Genomic DNA, 5905 nt, shown 5'->3' on the forward strand with positions numbered 1-5905 from the left:
ACAATGATAGTGATAAACAGAGGATGGACAGTGCAACCTTCACCTATTCCCAGCCTCTATCATCACCTCTGTTAAGTGCGTTTTGGTTGTATGAAGCTTAACTTTGTTTGATTAGCAGGCCAACTGTAGATTCTGTAGGCCCACATAAAGTTATTCAGTTTATTGTTTTTATTTATTGTCCAGCTGAGCGGTTTCACTGGTAGTTTTAGTGTTTCTTAACAACCCAGGTGTACAAGGAAAACTCAGTATATAAAAGTTAGTATATTATGTACAAATTTACAAGTGCTGTCCACACGCCACGTACAAGTACATATGAAAACGTGTTTTAAACTCGGGAAAATATTTGTAATGTCACTGAGTACACAGAATCACTAAGTTCCTGCAGCACACAGGTTAGATGCACACACACTTGACGCACCCCGCACTTCCCAGTCGCCGGTTATCTTCTTTCTGTCGGCTGTCGCCAGCGCCCAACGTGCCCAGCCTTCAAGATGCTGACACAAGGGTGTCGGTCATGTGATGGGGGAAATCTCCACTGGGTGTATTGTGTCGTGCATTACATTTATTTTTCACAGGTAGTGATACCTATATAAAATGCATCCTACTTATGGAGATTATATTAATTAATTTATTTATCTGAGTCAATCATGAATGCAACGAAGTACTAGTTAGTTTTATGAAATAGAGAAGCACCTGCAACCCCTGTTTAAGGAAAAGGCGAGGTCAGCATTTACACATGTTGCACCACATTACAAAAGATTGCATCAGATTTCTATAATGATTAATATACTTATGTACAATGGTCCTACCTATCCTATGGCGGTTACACCTCTGTCTTGCCCCTCCTCTCCCTCACCACCTGGTAGCCTGGCCAGCTCAACCTCTCACTGATGTCACAGGCATCCAAAGCATCGGACTCCTGAGTTTGATGGCTCTGTCTCCTATGAGGCTACCAAGCCCAGTTTAAACTCTTGGCTCGTGCTTTAAGTTGGAGTTGGAGTGAAAGGGTTTTCAATTGGTTGGAGCCCTTAAAGGATCAGCACTTGAAGTTCTTAACCAACTGCCAGCCTCTAAGCACACATTCATTGAGGTGGCAGCTGCTCTGGAGAGGAGGTATGGTCACCACCACCAAACAGAAGTGTACAGTACCGTGCAAGGTTCTGGGCAAGGATAAGGGGGTCGGATGAGTCCTTAACCCACCTCATGCAGACCTGGAAGTATGAAGAGTATACACAGAGGCAAGTGAGGAAATGGTACAAGTACTCTTGAGAGACCAGTTGGTGGACGCAGTGAACAATGTGCAAATCTGTATGTACATCCAGCAGGCTCATGTGAAAATCCTACAGGAGGCCTTAGTGAGGGGTCTGGAATTGGAATCCATCCTGTGGAGCACAAGGAGAGTGAGTTCCACATCTGATATATGGATACCCTACAGAGCCGGCCAAGCGGGAACGTATGAAGAGCTTCCCCGACCAGCCTTGTTGCTCCTCACTCACCCGGCCTTGTTGCTCCCCTTCACTGGGGGTGTTCCAGGGAAACTGTTTTGGATGGGGATATCCAGGGCACAATCAGGGTTACTGTCCCTTAGGAAGATCTCTGACAAATGAAGCCTCCAGGTGGTAGCTGCGGTGGCGAGTGGACGTGTTGTGTGTGCGCTCTGTTTTGGGCTGTTGTTTTTATAGTTAGCGAGTGGTGTTTGTGCTTGGTGTCTGTGTGTGGTGCTTTTGAGTATTAGTGAAGTGAAAGTGTGTACTGCAAGTGTTAGATTAGAGTGAAACAGTGGTTAGAGTCAGTGTTTGTGAGTAGAATCAGTGTTTGTGAGTTAAAAGTATTTTGGTAGAGTGAGGAGACTAGGCTTGTAACTGTCAAGTTGACCTTGAAAGAGGATTAGTTGACCTCACTTAGGCCCCCCACCACCTTGGTTTCCCCACACTGCCGTCACCATTTGTTTGTTAGCTACGTATAGTGTTCTTGTGAGTTGACAGATTGTAAATTAGTATGGCGGTAGCTACTGAGGTATATCAGAGTGTGATTGAGTGCGTGAAAGAAAGTGTTGAGGTGGGATTGGGCGAGTTTGTTGTGTGTGAGATGTGTGGGCATGACAGGAAGGTTGTTGACTTTTCTGAGTGTATGGTGTGTAGAATTTAGTTCTTTCTTTGAGCACCGAGAATTGTGAGAGGAAATGAGAAAGAGGGAGCAGGCAAGCCAGACTGGGAAAGATAGTAGTCAGGATGGGCAAAAATGGCAGGTTGCGAGGGAAGGAAAGCAGAGGCAGTTAGGGAGGATAGGACTAAACCTGTTGAGTGTGAAAATAGGTTCGGTTTGTTGGAGGGGGAGGGGGAGAGTGAGAGTGGAGTGAATGAGGTGGTTGTGGTGAGTGAAAGGAGAGAGAAGGGAGTAGAGGAGAGGAGGAGGAGGGTTGTGCCTAGCACACCTCAGGTGTGTGTGGTGGGTGACTCTCAGGTTAGGTATTTAGATAGCACTTTCTGTGGGAAAGACAGGGATAGGAGGACGAATGTGTGTATGCCTGGTGCAGGTGTGAAGGCAGTGAGTGAGGAGGTGCAGAAGAGAGTTGGGGGGGGATGGAGAAAGGAGGGTGTAGTAGTTTTGCACGTAGGTGGGAACGATGTCAGAGCAGGTGGGTCGGAGGAGTTAGTGGCAAGATTTCGGGAAATGTTAGGCAAGATAAGGGAGAGTGGTAGGAGGTGTGTAGTGTCAGGAATCTTGCCTCGTGTGTATGTTAGCAGGGAATGGTTGTCTAGAGCCATTGGTGTGAATGATCAGGTAAAAGGGATGTGTAAGGATGTGGGTGTCAGCTTTGTGGATGTATGGGATAGGTTCTATGGGCGAAGGATTTGTATGCTAGGGATGGTGTGCATCTGAGTAGGAAGGGTGTGGATGTGCTGAATGGATGTCTGGAGGGGAGTTGGGATGGAGTGTAGGGGTGAGGTAGCAAATGCATTCCAGAAGAAAGATGTTAGACATAAATTAGATAGGATAAACAGAGATAGTGAAAAGATTAGGAAAGATTTCCAGGTGCAAATAGGAGAGAATAAGATTAGGATTCCAAATAAGGAGACAGCATCTAGGAAGGTAGCAGGACTTAAATGTTTTAATGTAAATGCCAGGAGTCTTAGGAACAAGAAGGACGAGTTATCTAGTTATATAGTTGAGGAGGACTTAGATGTTGTATGTGTCACAGAGGCATGGGTAAATGAGGAAAAGTTTAGGGAAAATAGGAAAGAATATGAAGTAGATGAATACATTATGTATTTACACCAGAAAATTGGTAGGATAGTGGAGGAGTAGTTATTTATGTAAAAACATCCTTCATTTCCAGTCAGGTTAATGGTATTAAGGTAGATAACAGAGTAGAGTCCTTATGGCTAGATGTTAGAGTAAACAAAAGTAAGGTTATTAGAGTAGGAGCTTTTTATAGACCACCTAACCAGTCAGCAGATGTAGACAACCTTATGGTAGATGAGATAAATAGGGGGTGTACTAGTCAGACATTTATCGTAGGGGATTTTAATCTTCAGTCAGTAAACTGGGAGAGGATGGTAGGAGATGCTAGTGAAAATAAGTTTATGGAAAGTTTTCAGGATAACTATTTAGTGCAGATGGTAGATAAACCTACTAGGGGGAGGAAGGTTTTAGACATAGTACTAACAAATATTGAGCATTGTTTAAAGGAAGTTGAGGTAGGAGAGACTTTAGCAAACAGTGACCATCATATAATTAGATTTATCATTAATTCCAGTAGGGATAATATAGTGAATAAGACTAGAGTCCCAAACTATCAGAAAGGCAATTATGGTAGGTTACGTCAGTTATTAGGAGAGGTAAACTGGGAAGATAGTTTTGGAAATAAAACTGCACAGGAGATGTGGGATATTTTTAAGGTTGTAGTAAAGGGTATAGTGATGCAGTGTATCCCTTACAAAGATATAAGGCAGAGAAACAGGAAGCCATTATGGTGGACTCATGAGATAGGTAGACAGATCAGAGAGAAGAAGAGGGCATATAGAGAGTTGCAGAAAAGTGGGAAGATGTAGATTTGATTAGGTACAGACAGGTCAGAGATGATTTGAGTAAGGTTATAAAAAAAGTAAAAGGCAGGCAGAGATAAAACTAGCTAGAGCTGGGAGTAAAGATCCCAAAAATTATATAGTTATTACAAGGTCAGTGATAAAAGAAATAAGGATAGGATTGGACCACTCAGAAAAGATGGTGTAGTAGTGGATCAAAATGAAGACATAGTAGAATTATTGAATGAACAATTTTCTTCAGTATTTACTAGGAAAGAATAGGAAATCCTGTTACAAACAGTGCAACGAGTAGTTTAAGAGCTTTAGAAAATATTGATATAAAACCGGGAATTATTAGGAAATTTATTCTTGAACTAGACGATAGGAAAGCTAGTGGTCCTGATGAGCTACATGCCAGAGTACTTAGGGAGGGTGTAGACAGTATTTCTGAAGCACTTAAGTTAATCTTTGAAAGATCACTTAGGTTTGCTGAGATACCTCAGGACTGGAAGTTAGCTAATGTTACTCCAATATTTAAAAAGGTAGGAAGGATGATGCGAATAATTATAGACCGATCAGTTTAACTAGTATAGTATGTAAGATACTAGAGAAAATCATTAAGGGTAGTATTTGGGAGCATTTAAATGAGAATAGATTAATTAGAGATACCCAACATGGCTTTAGATCAGGGAGGTCCTGTCTTACAAATTTGCTCGATATCTTAGAATATATTACCAAGGAGTTAGATGATGGAAATAGCATAGATGTTATATATCTAGATTTTAGCAAGGCGTTTGATAAGGTACCGCATAGGAGGCTAGTGTACAAATTGAGACTACATGGGATAGGGGGTAGGTTAGTTGATTGGATTAGTGAATGGCTTTCTGATAGGAAACAGAGAGTAGTATTAAATGGGGCAATGTCTGAGTGGAAGGAAGTGGTTAGTGGGGTACCCCAAGGATCAGTGCTAGGACCTCTTCTTTTCTTGGTGTACATTAACGATTTAGATATAGGAATTAGTAGCAAAGTATCAAAGTTTGCAGATGATACTAAGATAGCATGTGCAGTACAGGGTGAAAAGGACAATTACAGAATACAACGAGACCTGGACAGGCTGATAGCATGGGCAGACAGGTGGCAGATGGAGTTTAATTCTAAAAGTGTCAGGTTATGCATTTAGGTAAAGACAACACAAACTTTAGCTATGAGATGGAGGGATGTTGGCTAGAGGCAGTAGAGGAAGGAAAGGATTTAGGAGTAGTGATAGACAGGACTATGAAATTTTCAAAGCAATGTTTAGAAGCAAGAAATAGGGCAAATAGGATCCTGGGTTTTATAAATAGAAATGTTAGTTATAAAAGTAAGGAAGTGGTGCGTAGCTTATATAATTCCTATGTTAGGCCCCATTTAGAGTATTGCATACAGGCCTGGTCACCCCATTATAGGCAGGATATCAACATGTTAGAAGCAGTTCAGAGAAGAGCAACTAGGATGATACCAGCATTAAAGTGCCTGGAGTATAGAGATAGATTAAAGGAATTAAACATGTTTTCATTTGAGAGGAGATGTATAAGAGGGATATGATAGAGTTATTTAAAATGTTCTCAGATACAAACTACATAGATGTGAGATCTTTCTTTACCTTAGAGGAGGGAAGTAGAACTAGAAATCATGGCAGGAAGATTAGAAAGCAAGGCTTAGATATAAGAAAATATTTCTTTAGTCATAGGGTGGTAGACTTCTGGAATGCATTGCCAGAGAGGGTTGTAAATAGCACTAGTTTGACAATGTTTAAAAACAGATTAGATAAGCACTTAAATTCATTAGATTTTTAATTATGTATAGCACTGTATGATAGTTTTTATGAGAAATTTACT

Source organism: Portunus trituberculatus, chromosome 12 (genome assembly GCF_017591435.1).
Source record: "Portunus trituberculatus isolate SZX2019 chromosome 12, ASM1759143v1, whole genome shotgun sequence".
Classification (NCBI taxonomy): domain Eukaryota; kingdom Metazoa; phylum Arthropoda; class Malacostraca; order Decapoda; family Portunidae; genus Portunus; species Portunus trituberculatus.